This window comes from Cynocephalus volans, chromosome 2 (genome assembly GCF_027409185.1).
Source record: "Cynocephalus volans isolate mCynVol1 chromosome 2, mCynVol1.pri, whole genome shotgun sequence".
NCBI lineage: Eukaryota > Metazoa > Chordata > Mammalia > Dermoptera > Cynocephalidae > Cynocephalus > Cynocephalus volans.
This window is the reverse complement of record NC_084461.1, coordinates 108,182,571-108,195,687: the sequence shown is the minus strand read 5'-3', so window position 1 is coordinate 108,195,687 and position 13,117 is coordinate 108,182,571.

Sequence of the window (13,117 nt, the reverse complement as noted above, 5' to 3'; positions counted from 1 at the left end):
TTTCTCTAAGCTCATCTTTTCTGCTGCGAAATGGAAGAATTTCATTCTTTTTTGTGACTGAGTAGTATTCCATGGTGTATATATATCACATTTTCCTCATCCAGTGCTCCATCGATGGACATCTATGTTGGTTCCATATCTTGGCTATTGTAAATAGAGCTGTGATAAACATGGGAGTGCAGGTATCCCTTCGACATGATGATTTCCATTCTTTTGGGTATAAACCCTGTAGTGGGATTGCTAGATCATACAGCAGTTCTATCTATAGTTGTTTGAGAAGCCTCCATACTGTTTTCCTTAATGGCTGCACTGTGATGGTTGGCAGCTGGCTTTGGTGTCATGCCTTGGTTGTGAGTGTGGCCTGCTGCTGACTGTTGGTGGTGTGGTAATGAGGAACCACTCTCCCTAAAGTGTCAGGTACTATGGAAGTATGGCATCCACTCTGGAAACCTTTACCTTTGAATCCTCATTTGTTAGGCGATTTATGTGGCCTGCCTGGGGCTCCATGAGGAAATTGTGTACAATCATAGCGTTCACCACTCATAAAATCAGGTAGCAATATGATGCATTTTGACTTAGGTGAAAGTCACAGGTTTGATCTCTGTGCTTTGCTTTGTTTCTGGCTACAGAGCATGTTCCAGACCCTATGGCAAAAAGTTGGATATGGTTCAGCACAAATCTGTCACAATGGGAAAAATCTAGGTTCATTTTCTGCTACTGGTGGGTCACTGTTGCGTCTAGTTTTGCTTTTGAGCAGTTTCAGACATACAAGCAAATGGGGAGTCAAAGTGTCTGAAATGGAGGAGAGAACAGTCTTAGAGAAGGATTTTTCCAGCCACTTGGTGCTCCCTGAAGACAGGGGTATCAACCCTCCACTCCCAGCCCTCATCAATGAATGGTACTTCCATCCACCCATTGTTCAAGCCCAAGCCCGTCCTTTTCTTTCTTCCTTCCCTTTACCTTCCACATCCAAGTCCATCAGCAAGCTCATTGGCAGTCCTGCAATACCTTGAATATCTATACCTCATCCTCTCCACTGCTGCCACCCTAACCTAGAAGGTCATCTCTCACCTCAACTGTACATGCAGCCTCCTGACAGTCTTTCTGCTTGAGATCCTTCACCTGTCCAGTCCTTTTTCCACAAGTGGCCAGAGTGATCTTTTATTTATGTACTTATTTAATTTTAACATTTACTTGTATGTATTTGTGTGATACAGTGTGTTGTCTCAATGCATGCATATACTGCATAATGATTCACTTAGGGTAGGTAGCATGGTTTTGTAGCCATTAGTCCATCACTTCTCCTCTGCCCCACCACCTTCCCCTCCTGGCCCCTGATAACCATTATTCTACTCTCTATTTCTGTAAGAACCACTTTTTTTTTTTTTTTTTAGATTCCATATAAGGGTGAGATCATGTGGTATTTATTTTTCTGTGCCTGACTCACTTCACTTAACATGATGGTTCCCAGCCCCATCTATGTTTCTGCAAATGATAGGATATCATTTCTTTTTATAGCTGAATAATAATTTCATTGTGTATATATATATCACAGTTTTGTGTGTGTGTGTGTGTGTGTGTTTAAGTTTTTTAGTGGCTGTGCTGTACAGACCACAGTTTTTTTTTAACCACTCATTCCTTGATGGGAATTAAGGTTGATTCCATCTCTTAGCAATTATGAATAATGCTGCAGTGAACATGGGAGTACTGGTATCTTTTTGATATATTGATTTTACTTCCTCTGGATATATACCCAGTAGTGGGATAGCTAGGTCATAAGGTAGATCTATTTTTAGTTTTCTGAGGAACCTCCATACCATTTTCCACAGTGACTGTACAAATTTACACTCCCAACAACAATGTTGGAGAGTTCCTTTTTCTCCACATCCTCATCAGTATTTGTTATTTTCTATCTGGTTGATAATAGCCATTCTAATTAAAGTGAGATGATATCTGATTGTGATTTTAATTTGCATTTCCCTGACTAGTGATGTTGAGCTCTATTTCATGTGCTTATTGGCCATTTGTCTGTCTTCTTTTCAGAAATGTCTGTTCAAGTCCTTTGCCCATTTTTTAATTGGGTTATTTGGGTTTTTGCTGTTGAGTTAACTTTCTTATATATTCTGGATATAAGCCCCTTGTCTGATGTGTAGTTTGCAAGCAGTTTCTCCCATTCTGTAGGTTGTTTCTTTACTTTGTTGATAGTGTTCCTTGCTGTGCTGAAGCTTTTCAGTTTGGTGTGATCCCATTTGTGTATTTTTGCTTTAGTTGCCTGTGCCTTTATAGTCTCTCTCAAAAAAGCCCTGCATACTCCCATTTCGTGTAGCATTTCCCCTATGTTTTCTTCTCGTGATTTCATAGTTTGGGGTCTTAAATTTAGGTCTTCAATCCATTTTGAGTCGATTTTTGTGTATGGTGAGAGCTAGGGGTCTTATGTCCATCTTCTGCATGTGGATATCCAGTTTTCCCAGCACCATTAATTGAAGAATCTGTCCTTTCCCCATTGTACATTCTTGGCACCTTTGTTGATAGTCAGTTGGCTGCAAATGTGTGGGTTTATTTCTGGGCTCTCTATTCTGTTCCATTGATCTGTTTGTCTATTTTTATGCCAGGACCATGCCATTTTGGTTACTATAGTTTTATAGTATGTTTTGAAGTCAGGAAATGTGATGCCTCCAACTTTTTTTGTTGTTGTTGTTCAAGACTGCTTTAGTTATAGGGGTCTTTTATGGTTCCATACCAATTTTAAGATAGTTATTTCTATTTCTGTGAAGAGTATCACAGGTATTTTGATAGAGATTGCACTGAATGTGTAGATTCCTTTGGATAATATGAACATTTTGATGATGTTAGTTCTTCCACTCAAGAACATGGAATATCTTTACATTTATTTATGTCCTCTTCAATTTTTTTTCACCAATGTTGTGTAGTTTAAATTGCAGAGGTCTTTTACCCCTTTGGTTAAATTTACTCCTCGATATTTCTTTCTTTTTTTTTTTTTTTGGTAGCTATTGTGAATGGGATTACTTTCTTGATGTCTTCTTCAGCTATTGCATTATTGATGTATAGGGAGGCTAGTGATTTTTGTGTGTTGATTTTGTATCCTGCCAGAATACCGAATTCGTTTATTAGTTCTAGTAATTTTTTGGTGGGGTCTTTAGGGTTCTCTATGTACGGGATCATGTCATCTGCAAATAGAAATCATTTGACTTCCTCCTTTCCAATTTGGATGCCCTTTTTTGCTTTCTCTTGCCTTATTGCACTGGCTAGAACTTCTAGTACTAAGTGGAATAAGAGTAAGGAAAGTGGGTATTCTTGTGTTATTCCAAATCTGAGGAAAAGCCTCCAATTTTTGTCCATTCAGTATGATATTGGCTGTGCACTTATTGCATATGGTGTTTATCATGTTGAGGTACATTCCTCCTCTACCTAACTTGTTGAGTGTTTTTATCAGGAAGAGGTGTTGTGTTTTATTAAATGCTTTTTCTGCATCTATTGAAATGATCATGTTTTTTTCCCTTCATTCTGTTGATGTGATTTGCATATGTTGAACTATTCTTGCATCCCTAGGATGAATCCCACTTGATCATGGTGAATGATCTTTTTAATATGTTGTTGGATTTTGTTTGCTAGTATTGTATCTTCACATCTGTGTTCATTAGGAATATTGATCTACAGTTTTTTGTGTGTTGCTGTGCTGGTATGAGTGTAATATTGGTCTCACAGAATGAGTTTGGAAGTATTTCCTCCTATTCAATTTTTTTGAAGTTTCAGAAAAATTGGTATTAGTTATTTAAATGTTTGGTAGAATTTGGCAGTGAGATATTTGGTCCTGGGGTTTTCTTTCTTAGGAGACTTTTTTTGTTGCTACTTCAATCTTGTTTGTTTAGGTTTTCTATTTCTTCATGATTCAACTTTTGCAAGTTGTATGTGTCCAGGACCTTATCTACATCTTCTAGGTTTTTAAGTTTGTTCACATATAATTGTTCATAGTAGCCTCTTATGATCCTTTGTATTTCTGTGGTATCAGTTGTAATGTCTCCTTTTTCATTTCTGATTTTACTTATCTCTCTTTTCTTCTTTTTTTGCCTAGCTAAAAGTTTATGAATTTTGTTTATCTTTTTGAAAAACCACCTCTTTATTTTGTCGATCTTTTGTATTGTTTTTCTAATCTCTAATTCATTTATTTCTGCTCTGATCTTTGTTATTTCTCTCCTTCTACTGATTTTGCATTTGGTTTGTTCTCCTTTTTCCAGCTCCATAAGGTGTAATGTTAGGTTGTTTACTTGAAGTCTTTCTTTTTTGTTTTTGATGTAGGCATTTATTGCTATAAACTTCCCTCTTAGATCTGCTTTTGCTGACTTCCATAGGTTCTGGTATGCTGTGTTTTCATTTTCATTCATCTCCAGGAATTTTTAAGTTTCCTTTTTGATTTCTTCTTTGGCCCATTTTTTGTTAAGGAGCATGTTGTTTAATTTCCCATGTATTTGTACAACTTCTAGTGTCCCTTTTGTTGTTGATTTCTAGTTTTATTCTATTGTGGTCAGACAAGGTAGTTGATATGATTTCAATATTCTAAAATTTGTTGCTAGTTGTTTTGTGACTTAACATATGGTCTATTCTAAAGAATGTTCCATGTGCTGCTGAGAAGAATGTGTATTCCACAGCTATTGGTTTAAATGTCTGTATATGTCCATTAGGTGAAGTTGGACTACAGTGGAAATTAATTCTGATGTTTCCAATTAATTTTCTTTCTGGATGATCTGTGTCCTTTGCTAAAAATGGAGTGTTAATGTCCCCAACTATTACTGTGCTGGAGTCTATTTCTCCTGTTAGGTCTACTAGTAATTGCTTTATGTAACTAGGTGCTCTGGAGTTGGGTGTGTGTATATTTAAAAATGTCATATCCTCTTGTTGAATTGATCCCTTTATCATTAAATAATGACCTTCCTCATCTTTTTGTACTTTCCTTGGCTTGAAGTCTATTTTATCTAAGTACAGCTGCTAATGCTGTTTTCTGGTTTCCATTTGCATGAAGTATCTTTGGCCATCCCTTCACTTTCAGACAGTGTGTATCTTCATCACTTAAGTGAGTTTCTTGTAGGTGGCATATCATTTATTCTTGTTTTATAATCCATTGAGCCACTTTTTGTCTTCTAATTGGGGCATTTAATCCATTTACATTTAGAGCTATAATTGATATACAGGGACTTGTTACTGCCATTTTGTTCCTTTTTTTCTGGTTGTTTTGTTGATTCTTTTTTCCTTTTTTCCAATCTTACTGTCTTCCTTGGTGATTGAGTGGTTTTCTCTAGCAGTATATTTTGATTTCTTGTTACTTATTTTTAGTATGTCTTATAACTTTTTGTGATATGATTACCATCAGGCTTACAAAAAACATGTTATAATTATAACAGATTATTTTATACTAATAACTAAACTTTGATATCTATGAAAAAAGAAAAAACCAAAGCCAACTCTATGCTTTGGCATTATTCTCCCCCAGTTTTTAACAATTTGTTTTTTCAAGTTACATCTTTTAATATTGCCTGTTATATGGTTGTTGTATGTTAGTGTCTTGTTAGGTTTGTCCTGTAGTCTTTCTACTAAGGATGTAAGCAGTTTATTCACCATGCTTATGACATTGGAATATTCTGAGGTTGTCTGTGAACTTACACCACTAATGAATTACATACCTTCAAATGTTTTCTTGCTGCTTCTTAGCATTGTCTTCTTTCAGACTGAAGAACTCTCTTTAGCATTTCTTGTAATGCAGATCTCTTGTTGATGAATTCCCTTGGCTTTTGTTTGTCTGAGAAAGACTTTATTTCTCCTTCTTATTTGAAGGTTAGCTTTGCAAGATAGGGAATTCTTGGCTGACAGTCTTTTTCCTTCAGCACCCTAAATATATCATATCATCCCATTTTTTTCTGACCTGTAGGATTTCTACTGAGAAATCCACTAGAGACATATTGGGGCTCTGTTGAATGTTATATTTTTCCTTTCTCTTGCTGCTTTCAGTATCCTTTGTCTTTGGTTTTTTATAATTTGATTTTGATGTGCCTTGGAATTTACCTCTTTGGATTGAATTTTATTGGTGACCTCTGAACTTCCTGTACCTGGATGTTGTCATCTTTCTCCATAATTGGGAAATTTTCAGCCATTATATCCCCGAATATGCTTTCTAGGTCTCTTCCTTTTTCCTCTCCTTTGGGTATGCCAATTATGCACTGGTTATTTTGCTTGAGGGGTCCCATGTTTGCTGTATTTCTGTTTCATTTTTTCTTATTCTTTTTTCTTTTTGCTTCTCTGTTTGATAATTTCATATGTTCTATCATCAATTTCACTGATTCTTTCCTCTGTTTGATTAAGTCTGGTGGTGAAACTTTCTATAGAGTTTTTCCATTCAGTTCAAGTAAGTGTATTCTTTATTTCTAGAATTTCTTTTTTTTTTTTAATTGATTCTATTCCTTTGTCAAGTTTCTCATTGTTCTCTTGTATTTTTTCCAGATATCATTTAATTTTCTCTCTATAGTTTCTTATGACTCTCTGAACATCCTTAAGAGGGTTATTCTGAGTTCTGTCAGACATTTTATGGATCTGATGATGTTCTCTGGGTCCACTGCTGGTGCTTCATTTGTTTGCTTCGTTGGTGTCACATTTCTCTGTTCCTTCTTGATCTTTGTGTTTTTACTTTGATGCTTGGGCATTTGAGGAGACTGCTACCTCTTCTAGGTTTTATAGATGTTCTTTGGTGGTGACTTTTATTGGTTAATATCGGAGATTGGTTTCTGGTCTTTGGTTTTGGTTAATTCCAAAATTGGGGAACTTTCTGTGGGGGACCAGCACTTGAGCTCTGTAGTTGCACTAAATTGCTGTTTTGCTGCTGATTCTCTGAGGAAGGCTTTACGTGCAGATCAGATTTTAATTTTTGGTCTTTTAATCACTTCTGGATCTTGTGGGGTCATATACACCTCAACTGTGTGGAAATTCTGGCCTGGGGCTATCTTTCCAGCAAACTGCACTCCCTGCAATTCCATTGCTCTGTCCAGTGCCCACTGAGTGAGCCTGTGCCAATCAGAAGGCAGATCAGCTGCCCTGTCTGCACCCCAATGTTCTCCCTGCAGGCCAGCCTCTCTTCTCCACTCCAAACACTTCCCATGGAGTAGGCTATGCACAGGTCCCCCGAGAAGACTCACTAGCCTCTGGAGGGTTCCTTTCTTTGGTCAGCTAGTGCCCTCACTCCTTTGTGGGTCCACAGGAACGCTGTCAGTGGTCTCACTGACTGGGGGCTGGTAGGGTGCACTCCAAGACCCTCTTTTCCCTTGCAGACTCCAGGCCATTTCACGCAAAGGGCTCAGCTGCAGCTTTTGTTGGCTCCTGCTCCGTGTGCTGCAGCTTCTTCCCACCTCTCATGGCTGGTCCTGATGCAGCTGGGGCTCAAAACAGTTGGGAGTGGATTCTTCTTCCTCTTACTGTGTTTCTCCTGCCTTCACGAATTCCCTGAGCCTTTCCTCCTCTCGCCCTGAGTTCCAGAGGTCCCAGGTTGGCAGTCTTTGCTTTTCAATAGTTGTAAATTGATGGACTGTAAGGGAGAATGATGCTGGGGACTGTCTATTCTGCCATCTTGATGACATCTCCCAAAGAGGTCTTTTGAAAATAAATCAGATCAAGTGTGATACCTTATTTACATTATCCTGAACTGCAAATTTTTTGCTGATGGCTGTAAGCTATTTGGAGGATTTTTTAAAAACTTTCATGCCTGATAAAAATAAATGCATGTAAAAAATAAATCAGTTCATATCCCTCCTGTGTAAAGCCTAACAGTGGTTTCCCCTTGCATACCAACCTCTTGACCACCACCTCTTGAAGAGGGCCTTGTGGGATCCCGTCCCTGCCCACCTCACTAACCCCAGCCCCTCACTATCCTCCGAACTTCCTGGCACTCCTTCCGGACCTTGAATATATCTCTCTCCTGATTTGGGGCTTTGGAACCTGCTGATGTCTCTGCAACATGCTTCCTCTTCCCCCATGCTTTGTTTGGCTAATTCCTCCAGCATCCTGTAGAATCTCAGCTTCAATGTTACTACGTCAGAAAAGTTTCCTGACCTGCCTAAATCTAATTAGGTACCTTCCCTGCATATGAGTAAACCTGATTTTTCTTTCATAACACTTAACACACTTTATAATTACAAATTGTTCGGGTATTTATCCAGCCAATATCACACTATTCCATAAGGGATAAGATTATAGTTTACTCAAATTCAAATTTAGAAAGACACCATGTTGCCTTCTGTGATGAGGAAAAATTAACATGATAACCAGGTGTAAAAGTTTATGTAAAAGATGACCATTTCTGCGTGTACATCTTTCGTCTTTTACTGCATTTAAAACACTTTACTGGTTTTGTTCAATCATCCTATTGTCCGCTTGAGTTGCTGAAGCGTTGGACTGCTCTCTTAAGGCATCATTTTGTAGTAGCTGTCCTGGCATTCTGTTTGATTTTGTGCCTCTTCCTCCTAGAGCTATTGTGTTTTGTGTATGCGTGTGCATTTTAATTAAAAAGAGTTTAAAACTCTTTCAAAAATGTGCAACATGGAAGTAATTTGAAATGCCCTAAGATTGTGGTTCTCAGACTTTATTGTGCATCAGAATCACTGGAGGGCTTGTCAGATTTCTGGGCCTCACTGTCTGATTCAGTAAGTCTGGGTTAGGGCCTAAGAATTTGTGTTTCTAACAAGTAATTGGGTGATGCTGATGCTGCTGGTCCAGGGTCCACACTTCAAAAGCCACTGCCCCACCGTGTAACGAAACAAGGGTTTGTAACCATTGAATTAACTTATTTATTTGTAAAGAAGAATAAATATTTATGAGACCAAGGTGGCACACCAGGGAACTAAAATGCCACAGTTGCCAGTGAGATGAGTACTGGCAAGAGGAACTTGGAGAAGGCGGTAGGAGCTTAAATTTTATTCTAAGTAGCAATGGAAGCTATTGGAGGATTTAGAATAAGAATGACACGATCTGACAGACATTTTACGAAGATCACTCTGGCTCTTGCGTCTAGAATGGACTGTAGTAAAATTGGAAGCACAGAGACCTGGGAGGAGGCTACTGCTAGCATGGAGCTTGGCTTAATCAAGTGAGATGGGAAAGTATTTTATAATTTATAATGTAATATAAAAATGTTACCAGCTATTAATAATACTAGCTGTTTTCAGGTTAGAATATTCATGCCTGGTTAAAAAATGCACATAAGTACTAACAGTTCTAACATGAGGCTGTTTAGGGAGTGGATTAGCCTGAGCTTTGTAGGTGAAAGACTCAAATACTGATGTCCTTAAAAACTGGTGGTCTCCGTCAAGCTATTTCACCTCTCTAAGTCTCATTTTTCTCACTGTGAAGTGGAATAAGAATTCATTCATTCCTCATTTAAGATGCTGTGAAGCTTCTGTGGGGTAACCGGTGAACAGAATTAGGCCCAGTGCCTCTTGGACCCCAAATTGGTGCTCAATCACATTAGCTACTCCCTAAACAGCCTCATGAAGATATCTTCAATATCTTCTTCAATAAAATGAGGATACTAAAAACTACTTCATAAAGAACTTAATGGGATAAAATATACAAAACCCTAGTCCAACAACATGTGACACTCAGTTGAAGCTCAGTACATAAGTATCTAAATGACAGACTTTCATGGTGAGGGACACCACTGATGTCACTGTAACTGCTGTTAAGAGTAATGAAGACAGAAAATGGCTCAAATTTTATGTCAGACTGACAGTCACACTCATAGGATATGAAATGAAATTTTTCTCTAGTAAATTACATATACTCCAATGGCTTGACATAGTTAACATACCCTCCATTCTTCACACAAAAAGTAAATGCCCCTTCACCCTCGTTAGCATCCAGTCTGTCACTATGTGCCGGCATGGACAGAAAACATAAATGCTGCAGACATTTCAGTCTTGCGTTAGTGTCTGCTACTTCCTTGGGTTTCTGCTGCTGAATTCAATATCTACAATTACCACCAAGGATGAAAACCAAAACAAAGCCAAGATGAAAATGATTACTCCCAAGGAGAGTAGAGAGACTGTAGAAGACAGCCTTAACCACTGAACTTTGTATCTAATTCAGTAAAAAGGAAAGACTCTCCCTTGTAAATGGCCAAAAATTCCAGAAAACAAGGATTATGTCTCTATTCTTTAGATGAAACTACTTCATGTTTCTATGAATTTGACTATTCTAGGTACCTCATATAAATGGAATCAAACATTATTTGACCTTTTTTTGTGACTGGCTTATTTCACTTAATGTCTTCAAGGTTCATCTATTTTGAGCATTGTCAGAATTTCCTTCCTTTTTATCTGTACTGTCGTTGATGGACACTTGGGTTGTTTTCATTTTGGGGCTATTGTGAATAATGCTGCTATGAACATACAAATACCTGTTTGAGTCCCTGCTTTCACTTCTTTTGGGTATATACCCAGAAATGGAATTGCTGGATCAATGGTAATTGTTTAATTTTTTGAAGAATCATCATACATACCACTTCCACAGAGGCTGCAACCATTTCAGATTCCCACCAGCAATGTACAAGGGTTCTAATTCCTCCACATCATCTCCACCACATAGTATTTCCTGCTTTTTTGATGGTAGCCATCCTCGTGGGTGTGTCGGAATCCTTCTTAATACAGCACTCAGACAACTATTATTAACTAATCAAAACTGACAAGTGAGATAAAAGTCATTTGTTATTTCTAAAGTGTGATTATGATGCAAGGGAACTTCAAAACGTTCATGAAAAAATAGAATTAAAATATAATACAAATCTTTCCATGAATGTTTTGAAGTACCCTTGTATTTCTCTAAAGCGATTATGAGATTTGTATTTTTCAACATGAGCTTATAACTGTAGGATTTACCAGGTAGCGATGGTCATGGTGTTACTGGGGTTGTACATAAATATGGCTATTTGAAATGGGGGCTGGGTTGAGTGGGTAAGACAGGAAACCAAGAGAAACAAAGGACACCAGGGTTGCCTATATGCAGAATGGCCAGGCAATGGAGACGAAGCATGACAGAGGCTCTGCATAAAACAGGACTGGGAGACAGTCTGAGGTCAGGTCCAGGGAAAACATCAAGTCTAATAACTAGGGGGATGGGGGAATGCAGGCAGTCTCCATATCCTGGCTTAAATGGTGTATTAGTCCGTTTTGTGTTACCGTAACAGAATACCTGAGACTGGGAAATTTATAAAGAACAGAGGTTTATTTGCTTATGATTCTGAGACAGCTGCATCTGCTGCAGGCCTCAGGCTGCTTCTTCTCATGGCAGAAAACAGTGAGCAGCCGGCAGGTACAAGCAGATCACATGGTGAGAGGAAGCAAGAGAAAGAGAAAGGAGGTGCCAGGGTCTTTTAAACAACCAGTTCTTGCAGGAACTAATAGAGCGAGATCTCACTTAGGTCCTCCTCCCCCAGGGAGAGCATTAATCCATTTATGAGGGATCTGCCCCCATGACTCAAACAGCTCCCAACACTGCCACATTGGGAATCAGATTTCCACATAAGTTTTGGTGGGGACAACACATTCAAACTGTATCACATAGTAATAGGATTTCTTTTCCTTTTCTTTCTTCTGGTTTCTTCCCTCTATCCTTTACCTATGAATCCATGCTTTGAATGATCTAGTTTTTTGATATTTCCCCAAGCGCAGGGTTCCAAGAATGACTCAAGAATACCATCCACATTGTGTCCACGTGAACACTACCTGGACTTGTGCAGAGTGCAACCTGCACAGCAATACAGGACAGCCATGCCCAATGAAACCCAATAGTAACACATTATGAAATATTATAAATGTGCATTTATACATCTGACAGTCTGAGTTTTTTTTAATGAAAGCTTTTGCTGTTTTGACTTTATAATTGTTTTGTGAAAATTATTAATAAAATATGTGATGATGTGTATGCGCATATATATGTAACATATATACACACACAGTTATTGTCTATGGCCTTTTTATAATAGTAAAATGGAAAATGTCCATTAATACAGTACTGGTTAATTAATTATAGCAGATCCATACAGCTGTAAAAAGAAGAGGAAAGCACTTTATGTACTGATAATGGAAAGACTACTAAGACATACCACTACATGAAAACAGATAAATGAGTATTATATGCTACTGTTTTTGTAAAAGATGGGGAAATGGAGTATATGTACACTGAATGTACGATATTTGCTTGCATGTGGATGAAATATCCCTTGAAGTGTACACAAAAGGACAGTAGTTGTCTGTGGGAGGGGAATTGGGTACACAGGAGATGGATGAAAGAAGTTTTATATACTCTTTCATGTTTTTTAAATTAAATTTTCAACTGTGGGAATGTACTCCATCATCTTTCTGATGTGCATTCCTGAGCGGCAGAAAACAGAAAGCTACTGGCTCCATCCCAGACTCCAGTGCAGCTGGGGACGGAGAATAAGGTTCCACAAACTCCATGTACTTTGATGAGACGGAAGTGGGTGAACAGCATCTTCCTGCTGCTTTAGGCTGTGGTTGCTGGCTAGCAAGGCCATGGGTGTTGAGAGATAATTGTGGCACAGGTGGTGGCAGCTGGACACTTTGTTCTAGTGCCCAGTCACCAGCTTCCTGGGTGCTGCTATGAGGCAGTTCTGGTGATAACATTTACTTCCTGATCCTACTTGCCGATTCCTGGATTGCAGCTACAGTGTTGTTCTTACCTCAACAACTCCACTAGCAGCCTCCTGACTCCCTGAATCCCTGTGTAAGGCACAGGCTGCACTTCCCCTGGCAGGTCAGCCTGGAGGATGCTGGAGGTTCAGGAAGTTGTTCCTGAACACCCACCAGGAATTCACTCCTCTCACCCTCCTAACGATTCTATAAGCGTTTTCAGCTTCCAATATTATAGCCCTTTCTGCTGAAAAGACCTACAGTGGTTTCTAGTTCCTGCAATGACCCTGACTGATTAAATTACATATTAAAAATTTAAATAAATTTTAAAAATGGAAGTCATTACTAAGAAAAAATTTAATTCTTAAAAAGGATTTCTTGATCAATATATCTCTGTAGATGCTTGGACTTTTTAA